Below are 14,291 nucleotides of genomic sequence, written 5' to 3'. Positions count from 1 at the left end.
TGCCTGGCAGTCTGTTCAAAATGTGATCTGACTCACTCCACGTTCTGCCTGGCAGTCTGTTCAAAATGAGATCTGATTAATTCTGAATACCGGAGAACAGATGTGAGCTTTATCAACTTAACAACCACATAGGTTATTAGAAGTTTTGAAATGAATGTATGCTCTTTTCAACACTGTTTTCCGTGAGTAAAATGGTGCCTGTTCTCCACTCCTCCCTGTCATCCACATTGGTAGATAATTCTCTGTGAATTGCCTCTAGATCCAGGTGCTTGTTTGTGGCTTTTTCTGATCCCGAGGCCCCTGATGGTAGTTTTTATATATATATATATATAATATCAATGAACTCCCTCAACTATATTCTCTAAGTTTTCCATCCCAAATGGCAACCTACTAGCACATTTGGTCCTTATGGGCCCTGGTCAATAGTAGTGTATTACATTATATATTTTTATTTTATGTTTTTATTTTACCTTTATTTAACTAGGCAAGTCGGTTTAGAACACATTCTTATTTTCAATGACGGCCTGGGGGGTTTGAACCCGCAACCTTCCGGTTACTAGTCCAACACTCTAACCACTAGGCTACACTGCCGTGTGGCCCTGGTCAATAGTAGTGCACTACATTATATGGCCCTGGTCAATAGTAGTGCACTACATTATATGACCCTGGTCAATAGTAGTGCACTACTTTATATGGCCCTGGTCAATAGTAGTGCACTACATTATATGGCCCTGGTCAATAGTAGTGCACTACATTATATGGCCCTGGTCAATAGTAGTGCACTACATTATATGGCCCTGGTCAATAGTAGTGCACTACATTATATGGCCCTGGTCAATAGTAGTGCACTACTTTATATGGCCCTGGTCAATAGTAGTGCACTACTTTATATGGCCCTGGTCAATAGTAGTGCACTACTTTATATGGCCCTGGTCAGTAGTAGTGCACTACTTTATATGGCCCTGGTCAGTAGTAGTGCACTACATTATATGGCCTTGGTCAATAGTAGTGCACTACTTTATATGGCCTTGGTCAACAGTAGTGCACTACAGAGGAAATAGGGTGCCATTGGGAACACAACCTAGATGTCAGTCTCTTTCTCTGTGGCAGGTTAAGGAGATTTCCCAGTTTCAAATCCTTATTTTAGTTGGATTAAAGATTTGGGAAATGTACTCTGGGTCTGAATGATGGATGAGCATCACACACTGCTGAATACTGGTATTCATTTGGTCTGTCTGTCTGTCTGTCTGTCTGTCTGTCTGTCTGTCTGTCTGTCTGTCTGTCTGTCTGTCTGTCTGTCTGTCTGTCTGTCTGTCTGTCCGTCCTTTCTGAGAGACTGGTATCTGCTGTTACACAGTAACCTAATAGTCTATAGTGATTCCATATGAAATATTATTTGGGGGATTTTCACAAAACTTAATCCATCGAATGGTCCTTTGGAGGAAGGATTGTTGATGTGTATTTTCCATTTGTATCTAGAAGCTAGTTGAGAAAGTAATTAATAAAATATCAGCCCAAGTCAGGCGTCTTAATTATCCAGTTTGGTGTTATATGAAGCTGTTCGCTCTGTAATTGTTTTCAATAAAACATGTTTACATACATATAGATGTATTCATGTTTGTTGATGTTTCAATATGGGGGATTATAGATGTATATCATCACATACAGATGTATATCACATACAGATGTATATCACATAGATGTATATCATATAGATGTATATCACATACAGATGTATATCACATAGATGTATATCATATTGATGTATTCATGTTTGTTGATGTTTCAATATGGGGGATTATAGATGTATATCACATAGATGTATATCACATATAGATGTATATCATATAGATGCATATCACATATAGATGTATATCACATATAGATGTATATCATATCACATATAGTCATAATTATATCAGTTATAGATGTATATCACATATAGATGTATATCACATAGATGCATATCACATAGATGCATATCACATATAGATGTATATCACATAGATGTATATCACATATAGATGCATATCACATAGATGTATATCACATAGATGTATATCACATAGATGTATATCACATGTGTATATCACATAGATGTATATCACATATGATGTATATCACATAGATGATGTATATCACATAGATGTATATCACATAGATGCTATATCACATAGATGTATATCACATAGATGTATATCACATAGATGTATATCACATAGATGCATATCACATATAGATGTATATCACATAGATGCATATCACATATAGATGTATATCACATAGATGTATATCACATAGATGTATATCACATAGATGTATATCACATAGATGTATATCACATATAGATGTATATCACATAGATGTATATCACATATAGATGTATATCACATATAGATGTATATCACATAGATGTATATCACATATAGATGTATATCACATATAGATGTATATCACATATAGATGTATATCACATATAGATGTATATCACATATAGATGTATATCACATATAGATGTATATCACATATAGATGTATATCACATATAGATGTATATCACATATAGATGTATATCACATATAGATGTATATCACATATAGATGTATATCACATAGATGTATATCACATATAGATGTATATCACATAGATGTATATCACATATAGATGTATATCACATAGATGTATATCACATAGATGTATATCACATAGATGTATATCACATAGATGTATATCACATATAGATGTATATCACATAGATGCATATCACATAGATGCATATCACATAGATGTATATCACATATAGATGTATATCACATATAGATGTATATCACATATAGATGTATATCACACATAGATGTATATCACATAGATGTATATCACATATAGATGTATATCACATAGATGTATATCACATATAGATGTATATCACATAGATGCATATCACATAGATGTATATCACATAGATGCATATCACATAGATGCATATCACATAGATGTATATCACATATAGATGTATATCACATAGATGTATATCACATATAGATGTATATCACATATAGATGCATATCACATATAGATGTATATCACATATAGATGTATATCACATATCATGTAGGAAGCAAAAAAGTGTTCAACCCTCCCTTTTTTGTGTGAATTTTTTCCCTTTTTCTCCCCAATTTCATAGTATCCAATTGTTGTAGTAGTATCTTGTCTCATCGCTACAACTCCCGTACGGGCTCGGGAGAGACAAAGGTTGAAGGTCATGTGTCCTCTGATACACAACCCAACCAAGCCGCACTGCTTCTTAACACAGCGTGCATCCAACCCGGAAGCCAGCCGCAGCAATGTGTCGGAGGAAACACCGTGCACCTGGCAACCTTGGTTAGCGTGCACTGCGCCCGGCCCGCTGCAGGAGTCGCTGGTGCACGATGAGACAAAGCCCTCCCTAACCCAGATGACGCTAGGCCAATTGTGCGTCGCCCCACAGACCTCCCGGTCACGGCCGGTTACGACAGAGCATGGGCGCGAACCCAGGGACTCTGATGGCACAGCTGGCGCTGCAGTACAACGCCCTTAACCACTGCGCCACCCGGAAGGCCAACCCTCCCTTAACCCAGATGACGCCATTGTCTCCCTAACTTTAAACAGCTAGACCACTGCGCCACTCGGAGGCCCTAACTTTAAACAGCTAGACCACTGCCCTAACTTTAAACAGCTAGACCACTGCTCCTCTCGGGAGGCCCTAACTTTAAACTGCTAGACCACTGCTCCACTCGGGAGGCCCTAACTTTAAACAGCTAGACCACTGCACCTCTCGGGAGGCCCTAACTTTAAACAGCTAGACCACTGCTCCACTCCGGAGGCCCTAACTTTAAACAGCTAGACCACTGCTCCACTCTGGAGGCCCTAACTTTAAACAGCTTGACCACTGCTCCACTCCGGAGGCCCTAACTTTAAACAGCTAGACCACTGCACCACTCGGGAGGCCCTAACTTTAAAAGTTAATCTTCTGATTGACTGACCTTCATGTCTTAAAATAATGATGGAATGTCGTTTCTCTTTGCTTATTTGAGGTGTTCTTGCCATAAATCAAATCAAAATTAGATCAAATTTGTCACATACACATGGTTAGCAGATGTTAATGTGAGTGCAGCGAAATGCTTGTGCTTCTAGTTCCGTCAATGCAGTGATAACCAACAAGTAATCTAACTAACAATTCCAAAACATATTACCTCATACACACAAGTGTAAAGGGATAAAGAATATGTACATAAAGATATATGAATGACTGATGGTACAGAGCAGCATAGGCAAGATACAGTAGATGGTATTGACTGCAGTATATACATATGAGATGAGTATGTAAACAAAGTGGCATAGTTAAAGGGGCTAGTGATACATGTATTACATAAGGATGCAGTCGATGATATAGAGTACAGTATATACGTATGAGATGGACTAATATGGACTTGGTTTTTTACCAAATAAGGCTGTCTTCTGTATACCACCTCTACCTTGACCACCTCATGAATCTGGGTGAGAGAATGCCAAGAGTGTGCAGAGCTGTCTTCAAGGCAAAGGGTGGCTACTTTGAAGAATCTCAAATATAACACATATTTTGATTTGTTTAACACTATTTTGGTTCTGGTTTCATATGAAATCTCTCTTTTGTCAAATGTACATGTGCAGTAGTTAATGATGTGTTTTCCTGAATGACCCAATGAGACAAACATTTAACCCTGGTAAGAAACAGACGCGCAATCAAAATGATCATTTTAAAATACTTCCATTTATATCAAAAATAAGTAAAAAGAGCAAATGCTGTGATTTTAAGTGCACATCAATCAAGGTAAAATCTGCTATTTTGGTAATGTGTCTGACAGGTCTGATCTCTCCTGCAGTGATTATCCAAATGGAAGGGTTTCTAAGGGCTCGCTGTCTGTTTCACAAATGGGAAATTATATTACAAAAACATGTGATTTGGTCTGTTTGGTCTGTGTCCCAAATGGCACTGTGTTTATGAGGAAGAGAGGAGGTGTTTATGAGGAAGAGAGGAGGTGTTTATGAGGAAGAGAGGAGGTGTTTATGAGGAAGAGAGGAGGTGTTTATGAGGAAGAGAGGAGGTGTTTATGAGGAAGAGAGGAGGTGTTTATGAGGAAGAGAGGAGGTGTTTATGAGGAAGAGAGGAGGTGTTTATGAGGAAGAGGGAGGTGTTTATGAGGAAGAGAGGAGGTGTTTATGAGGAATGAGGAAGGAGGAGGTGTTTATGAGGAAGAGAGGAGGTGTTTATGAGGAAGAGAGAGGAGGTGTTTATGAGGAAGAGGTGTTTATGAGGAAGAGAGGAGGTGTTTATGAGGAAGAGGAGGTGTTTATGAGGAAGAGAGGAGGTGTTTATGAGGAAGAGAGGAGGTGTTTATGAGGAAGAGAGGAGGTGTTTATGAGGAAGAGAGGAGGTGTTTATGAGGAAGAGAGGAGGTGTTTATGAGGAGGTGTTTATGAGGAAGAGAGGAGGTGTTTATGAGGAAGAGGAGGTGTTTATGAGGCAGAGGAGGTGTTTATGAGGAAGAGAGGAGGTGTTTATGAGGAAGAGAGGAGGTGTTTATGAGGAAGAGAGGAGGTGTTTATGAGGAAGAGAGGAGGTGTTTATGAGGAAGAGAGGAGGTGTTTATGAGGAAGAGAGGAGGTGTTTATTTCCTGTAACACTCTTCCTTCTCTTTCTCTCTCTCCCCTCTTTCTCTCTCTCCCCTCTACCCCCCCCTCTCTCTCCCCTCTTTATCTCTCTCCCCTCTCTCTCTCTTCCCTCTACCCCCTCTCTCTCCCCTCTTTCTCTCTCTCCCCCCCTCTTTCTGTCTCTCCCCCTCTACCCCCTCTCTCTCTTCCCTCTTTCTCTCTCTCCCTCTCTCTCCCCTCTACCCCCTCTCTCTCTCCCTCTTTCTCTCTCTCCCCTTCCCTCTACCCCCCTCTCTCTCTCCCTCTCTTTCTCTCTCTCCCTCTCTACCCCTCTCTCTCTCCTCCCTCTTCTCTCTCTCTCCCCCTCTCTCTCTCTTCTTTCTCTCTAACCCCCCTCTCTCTCCCTTTCTCTCTCTCTCCCCTCTTTCTCTCTCTCCCCCTCCCCCTCCTCTCTCTCCCCCCTCTTTCTCTCTCTCCCCTCTACCCCCTCTCTCTCTCTCTCCCTCTCTCCCTCTCTCCCCTCTACCCCTCTCTCTCTCTCTCCCCTCTACCCCCTCTCTCTCCCCTCTTTCTCTCTCTCCCCTCTAACCCCCTCTCTCTCTCCCCTCCCCTCTTTCTCTCTCTCCCCCTCTCTCTCTCTCTTCCTCTCCCCTACCCCCTCTCTCTCCCCTCTCTTCTCTCCCTCTCTTTCTCTCTCTCCCCCTCTACCCCTCCTCTCTCTCTCCCCCCTCTTTCTCTCTCTCCCCTCTACCCCCTCTCTCTCCCCTCTAACCCCCTCTCTCTCTCCCCCCCTCTTTCTCTCTCTCCCCTCTCTCTCTCTCTCTTCCCCTCTCTCTCCCCCTCTCTCTCTCCCCTCTTTCTCTCTCTCCCTCTTTCTCCCTCTCCCCTCTCCCCCCCCTCTCTCTCTCTCCCCTCTTTCTCTCTCTCCCCTCTAACCCCCTCTCTCTCTCCCCTCTTTCTCTCTCTCTATCTCTTCCCTCTACCCCCTCTCTCTCTCTCCCCTCTTTCTCTCTACCCCTCTCTCTCTCTCTCCCCTCTTTCTCTCTCTCCCCTCTTTCTCTCTCTCCCCTCTTTCTCTCTCTCCCCTCTACCCCCTCTCTCTCTCCCCTCTTTCTCTCTCTCCCTCTACCCCCCTCTCTCTCTCCCTCTCTCTCCCCCTCTTTCTCTCTCTCTCCCCTCTTTCTCTCTCTCCCCTCTACCCCCCCTCTCTCTATCTCCCCTCTTTCTCTCTCTCCCCTCTTTCTCTCTCTCTCCCCCTCTCTCTCTCTCCCCTCTACCCCCCCTCTCTCTCTCTTCCCCTCTCTCTCTCTCCCCTCTACCCCCCTCTCTCTCTCCCCTCTTTCTCTCTCTCCCCTCTTCTCTCCTCTCTCCCTCTACCCCCTCTCTCTCTCCCCCTCTTTCTCTCTCTCCCCTCTACCCCCTCTCTCTCCCCCTCTTTCTCTCTCCCTCTTTCTCTCTCTCCCCTCTACCCCCCTCTCTCTCTCCCCTCTTTCTCTCTCTCTCCTCTATCCCCCTCTCTCTCCCCCTCTTTCTCTCTCCTCCTCTCTACCCCCCTCTCTCTCTCCCTCTCTCTTTCTCTCTCTCTCCCCTCTACCCCCTCTCTCTCCCCCCTCTTCTCTCTCTCTCCCCCTCTTTCTCTCTTCTCTCTCTCTCCCCTCTTTCTCTCTCTCCCCCCTCTTTCTCTCCTCTCTTTCTCTCTCTCCTCTCCCTACCCCCTCTCTCTCCCCTCTCTCCCCTCTCCCCCCCTCTCTCTCTCTCCCCCTTTCTCTCTCCCCCTCTCCCCCTCTCTCTCCCCCCTCTTTCTCTCTCTCCCCTCTACCCCCCTCTCTCTCCCCTCTTTCTCTCTCCCCCCTCTCTCTCTCTCTCTCTTTCTCTCTCTCCCCCTCTACCCCCCTCTCTCTCTCTCTCCCCCCTCTACCCCCTTTCTCTCTCTCTTTCTCTCCCCTCTCCCCCTCTCCCCCCCTCTCTCTCTCTCCCCTCTACCCCCTCTCTCCTCCCCTCTCCCTCTCTCTCTCTCCCCCTCTTCTCTCTCTCCCTCTCTCTCTCTCTCTCTCTCTCTCTCTCTCTCTCTCCTCTCTCTCTCTCTCCTCTCCCCTCTCCCCCTCTCTCTCTCTCCCTCTCTCTCTCTCTTCTCTCTCTCTCTCTCTCTCTCTCTCTCTCTCTCTCTCTCTCTCTCTCTCTCTCTCTCTCTCTCTCTCTCTCTCTCTCTCTCTCTCTCTCTCTCTCTCCCTCTACCCACCCCCTCTCTCTCTCCCCTCTTTCTCTCTCTCTCTCTCTCTCTCTCTCTCTCCCCCCCCTCTCTCCCCCTCTCCTCTCTCTCTCTCCCTCTCTCTCTCTCCCCCTCTCTCTCTCTACCCACCCCCCCTCTCTCTCTGTCTCTCAAACTCTGATTGGTTAGCTGCTGTATACAAAAGAGGGTTTGTTACATCAAATGTTTCCTCTCTTAATGAGTGATGGTGTTCTGCTTATTTAATATTCTGCACTGATATCTCTCCAGGACACTGGGCTTCAAAGAGGAAAGGAGGGGAGGGGAGGGGAGGGAACAGGACAGGACGGGAGAGGAGAGGAGAGGAGGGGAGAGAACAGGAAAGGATCGGAGAGGAGAGGACGGGAGAGAGGAGAGGAGGGGAGAGAACAGGACAGGATGGGAGAGGAGAGGACGGGAGAGAGGAGAGGAGAGGAGAGGAGAGGAGAGGAGAGGAGAGGAGAGGAGAGGAGAGGAGAGGAGAGAGGAGAGGAGAGGATGGGAGAGGAGAGGACGAGAGGAGAGGACGGGAGAGAGGAGAGGAGAGGATGGGAGAGGAGAGGACGAGAGGAGAGTACGGGAGAGAGGAGAGGAGAGAACAGGACAGGATGGGAGAGGAGAGGACGAGAGGAGAGGAGAAGAGAAGAGGAGGGAAGGGGAGGAGAGGAGAGGCAGAGGGGAGGGTTAACTGCTTAGAAAACAGGTTGATATATTCTCCCTGACAGTGAGGGCTAAGCTCCCCAACATTCCCCCTGAGATCTGCTCTGTCTGCTTGCTCAAAGCAAAGGCCCTCAGTGACCAGACAGACAGACAGACAGACAGACAGACAGACAGACAGACAGACAGACAGACAGACAGACAGACAGACAGACAGACAGACAGACAGACAGACAGACAGACAGACAGACAGACAGACAGACAGACAGACAGACAGACAGACAGACAGACAGACAGACAGACAGACGTTACATGTAGACATGTTTAGGAAACATCTAATCAGCCAATCTTCTAATCATTCAATCTAATTTAAATGCATGAAGCAGGATGGATTAGACAGAGCAGGTGTATTTGGTAGGAACTACAGGACAGATTAGACAGAGTCATATGAACTGAGCAGGTTTCATGCACTGCCTCTCTTCCATCATACTTTCTATTCCTTCTCTACCTCTCTTCCCCCTCTCCTTCTCTACCTCTCTTCCCCCTCTCCTTCTCTACCTCTCTTCCCCCTCTCCTTCTCTACCTCTCTTCCCCCTCTCCTTCTCTACCTCTCTTCCCCCTCTCCTTCTCTACCTCTCTTCCCCCTCTCCTTCTCTACCTCTCTTCCCCCTCTCCCCTCTCTACCTCTCTTCCCCCTCTCCCTCTCTACCTCTCCTCTCCCTCTCCCTCTACCTCTCTTCTACCTCCCCCTCTCCCTCTCTACCTCTATTCCCCTCTCCTTCTCTACCTCTATTCCCCCTCTCCTTCTCTACCTCTATTCCCCCTCCTCCTTCTCTACCTCTCTTCCCCTCTCCTTCTCTACCTCTCTTCCCTCTCCTTCTCTACCTCTCTTCCCCTCTCCTTCTCTACCTCTCTTCCCCCTCTTTCCCCCTCTTCTCTACCTCTCTTCCCCTCTCCTTCTCTACCTCTCTTCCCCCTCCCCCTCTCCCCTTCTCTACCTCTCTTCCCCCTATTCCCCCTCTCCCTCTCTACCTTATTCCCCTCTCCTTCTACCTCTACCTCTCCCCCTTCCCCCCCTCTCCTTCTCTACCTCTCTTCCCCCTCCTCTCTTCCTCTCTTCCCCCTCTCCCCTCTCTTCCCCCTCTCTACCTCTCTTCCCCCTTCTCTACCTCTCTTCCCCCTTCCCCCTCTCTCTCTACCTCTCTTCCCCCTCTACCTCTATTCCCCCTCTCCCTCTCTACCTCTATTCCCCCTCTCCTTCTCTACCTCTATTCCCCCTCTCCCTCTCTACCTCTATTCCCCCTCTCCCTCTCTACCTCTATTCCCCCTCTCCTTCTCTACCTCTATTCCCCCTCCCCTCTCCCTCTCTTCCCCTCTACCTCTCTTCCCCCTCTCCTTCTCTACCTCTATTCCCCCTCTCCCTCTCTACCTCTATTCCCCCTCTCCCTCTCTTCCCCCTCTACCTCTCTTCCCCCTCTCCTTCTCTACCTCTATTCCCCCTCTCCTTCTCTACCTCTATTCCCCCTCTCCTTCTCTACCTCTATTCCCCCTCTCCTTCTTTAAGCTGAGATGGATGGATGGCCCTGTGGACTCGAGAGCAGACAGACCAATTGACAACCTTTTTAGCTAGAGATCAGAAGATAAACACAGAGATGCCCTAGAATGTGCCCAGCAGGGTCTAATGTAGTCTGATATCGATCCAACTGTTTCTGACTGAGTCTCTCTTTAAAGCTGTCAGCCCTCTGACCGTTCTGAGAAAACAGCCAATGCAAACACCCCCACCTGTCAGGTCCCCTACCTGTCAGGTCCCCCACCTGTCAGGTCCCCCACCTGTCAGGTCCCCCACCTGTCAGGCCCCCCACCTGTCAGGCCCCCATTGAGGTGGACTCAGTATTCAAATCTGAAATAAATACAATACATGTTAATAGAAAGTTAACAAAAATAGATCTTGTTACTTTGGAAAATAAAATGCCTGTCTATTTGTGGAAAAACCTGATTAAATCTTTAGTCTAAATATTTGCTTATGGCGACGTGTTTTTTAAAAACAATCTAGACTAAATTAATGGGCATATTTATATTATTATATTATTATTATTATATTTATTATTATTATTATATTATATTATTATTATTATTATACATATTTATATTATTAATATGAATTCAGAGGGCAGAAATGATTCAATATTAAAACATTAGACCTTTCACTAAAAGCTTCAGTCATACAGAGGTTATACTTAAATCCAAACTGTCTAGTAGATTAGTAAGAATGTCTCACCCCATGTTCAAGAATGTCCTTTTCCCTTTATTCAGATTACAATCCTTCACTTTCGGTTATTTGAAAATGAAATCTCCAAAACTGTCACCATCGTTGTAAGGAGTGGACCAAGATGCAGCGTGGTATGTTTCATCCTTTATTTGAAAGAGAAACTTAAAGATCAAAATCAATAACGCGACCAAAAGAACCGTGATGCTAATACAGGCAACTAAACATAGTCAAGATCCCACAAAGCACAATGGGGAAAATGGCTGCCTAAATATGATCCCCAATCAGAGACAACGATAAACAGCTGCCCCTGATTGGGAACTATACCAGGCCAACAAAGACATATAATTCACCTAGATAAACCCCCCCCTAGTCACACCCCGCCCTAACCAACATAGAGAATAAACAGCTCTCAATGGTCATGGCGAGACAAAAATATTGCTATTTTTAAAACAAGGCAAAGAAAGTTGGTTGCAATTTCAATTTTATCCACCAGCAAAGACAGAATAAATAGTACAATAAATATTATGGTGAAACTCAAATATACTAATTGATTAAAAAATATATATATATTTAAAAAGTAGGATCTTTGTAAATGAATAATAAATAGGACTGGTGAATTTATGCCAGACATGCAGCTAACAGAAATATATGTAAATATCTGTTCTACCTAAAATGACAACCAACTAATTGCAGCATTACCGCAGAAATGTAAGAGGCAAGTAGGAGGGGGTCAAAGTCAGGAACTTGTCTGTCGGCATTAAAGACCAAAATGGATTAATAAAAAAGTATACTAGTTTAATTTACGGACAAAAACATTAACAACTGTGCCATATACAGTACCGGTCAAAGGTTTTACAACTCATTCACGGGTTTTTCTTTATTTGGACTATTTAATACATTACTACTATATTTACTACAACACTATGAAATAACACATGTGGAATCATGTAGTAACCAAAATAGTGTTAAACGAATCAAAATATATTTATATTTGAGATTCTTCAAAGGAGCCACCCTTTGCCTTGGTGACAGCCTTGCACACGCTTGGCATTCTCTCAACCAGCTTCATGAGGTAGTCACCTGGAAAGCATTTAAAATTAACTGCTGTGCCTTGTCAAATGTTTATTTGTGGAATTTCTGTCCTTCTTAATGCGTTTGCGCCAATCAGTTGTGTTGTGACAAGATAGAGTTGGTATACAGAAGAAAGCCCTATTTGGTAAAAGACCAAGTCCAAAGAGAAACGACATTCTATCATTCATTTAAGACATGAATGTCAGTCAATCAGTAAAATTTCAAGAACTTTGAAAGTTTCTTCAAGTGCAGTCCCAAAAAACATCAAGCGCTATGATAAAACTGTCTCTCATGAGGACTACCACAGGAATGGATGACCCAGAGTTACCTGTTCTGCAAAGAACATGTTCACCTCAGATAAATACTTAACCGAGTTCAAGTAATATATATATATATGTATATGTATATATATCTATATATATATACAATTGAAGTTGGAAGTTTACATACACCTTAGCCAAATACATTTAAACTCAGTTTTTCACAATTCCTGACATTTAATCCTCGTCAAAATTCCCTGTCTCAGGTCATTTAGGATCACCATGTTATTTTTAGAATGTGAAATGTCAGAATAATAGTAGAGAGAATGATTTATTTAATCTTTTATTTATTTCATCACATTCCCAGTGGGTCAGAAATTTACATACAGTCAATTAATATTTGGTAGCATTGCCTTTAAATTGTTTAACTTGGGTCAAACATTTCGGGTAGCCTTCCACAAGCTTCCCACAATACGTTGGGTGAATTTTGTCCCATTCCTCCTGACAGAGCTGGTGTAACTGAGTCAGGTTTGTAGGCCTCCTTGCTCACACACACTTTTTCATTTCCTCCCACAAATGTTCTATAGGATTTATGTCGGGGCTTTGTGATGGCAACTCCAATACCTTGACTTTGTTGTCCTTAATTAATTAATAACCTCTTGGTGCTAGGGGACAGTATTTTCATTTTTGGGAAAAAAAACGTTCCTGTTTTAAACGGGATATTTTGTCAGGAAAAGATGCTAGAATATGCATCTAATTTACAGCTTTCGATACTCTAACGTTTCCAAAACTGTAAAGATATTGTCTGTGAGTATAACCTGAGAATAATCCAATCCGGAAGTGCCCCAGGTTTTGAAAGTGCTGTGTTCCAATGACTCCTTATTTGGCTGTGAATGTACCATCAACGAGCTTACGCTTTCTACGTATTCCCCAAGGTGTCTACAGCATTGTGACGTAGTTTTACACATTTCTGTTGAAGAATAGCCGTAGGCGAGCACATTGCGTAAGTGGTGACATGGTGGCTCCGAGATAAATTCTTGCGTAAAGTACAGAGGTAGCCATTACTCCAATCAGTCCTAGAGAAAAACTAATTGTACCCACGGATATATTATCGAATAGATATTAGAAAAACACCTTGAGGATGGATTGTAAACAACGTTTGCCATGTTTCTGTCGATATTATGGAGCGATATTATCGGCGTTGTGGTGACCACAATTTCCGGGCGATTTCTCAGCCAAACGTGAAGAACAAACGGAGCTGTTTCGCCTACAAAAATAATATCTTGGGAAAAAATTAACTTTGGCTGTCTACCTGGGAGTCTCGTGAGTGAAAACATCCGAAGTTCATCAAAGGTAAACGATTTAATTTGATTGCTTTTCTGATTTCCGTGACAAGGTTGCCTGCTGCTAGCAAGGCATAATGCTATGCTAGGCTATTATAAACTTACACAAATACTTGTCTAGCGTTGGCTGTAAAGCATATTTTGAAAATCTGAGATGACATGGTGATTAACAAAAGGCTAAGCTTTGTCTCAATATATTTAATTTGTGATTTTCATGAATTGGAATATTTTCTAGGGGTATTTATGTCCGCTGCGTTATGCTAATTCGTTTCAGGCGATGATTACGCTCCTGCATGCGGGTAGAAAACCTCCACTAGAGGTTTAAGCCATTTTGCCACAACTTTGGAAATATGCTTGTGGTTATTGTCCATTTGGAAGACCCATTTGTCACCAAGCTTTAACTTCCTGACTGATGTTTTGAGATGTTGCAGTATACCACGGCTAGGGGGTGTTCTTAGCCCTGGTATATTCGCCATATACCAACTGAAAAACGAAACAAAGGTGTCCTATTATAAACTTGTTGCCAACATAACTAGAACAGTACAAAGTCATGTTTTGCATACCCGTATACATCATTTTAATAGCAGGAAAAGTACGTTATCCCTATGAAGGGTATGAATGAGGCTGTTGGAGTAGGTTCACATCCTAAGCAACCTGCCTTCACATAGTTTGAAGTGCAATAGACCAACATGGCTACTGTAGTAGGTCAAAGCTGTGTGCTGTAAAACCTTGGTAGAGCATGGGTGGAGTAGGCATTGTGGTGCTATTAAACCTTAG

General features: G+C 43.6%; 1 protein-coding gene across 4 annotated transcripts in view; it reads left to right on the top strand.

The window, feature by feature from the left end:
* The window catches only part of LOC124005882 (nectin-1-like), a 579,711-nt gene that overhangs the window by 22,074 nt on the left and 543,346 nt on the right, over positions 1 to 14,291 (top strand). The window lies entirely within an intron of this gene.

The sequence above is a fragment of the Oncorhynchus gorbuscha genome, linkage group LG19 (genome assembly GCF_021184085.1).
Source record: "Oncorhynchus gorbuscha isolate QuinsamMale2020 ecotype Even-year linkage group LG19, OgorEven_v1.0, whole genome shotgun sequence".
Lineage (NCBI taxonomy): Eukaryota > Metazoa > Chordata > Actinopteri > Salmoniformes > Salmonidae > Oncorhynchus > Oncorhynchus gorbuscha.
Note: the sequence above shows the minus strand (reverse complement) of the source record. Positions and strands in the feature narration are given on the sequence as shown.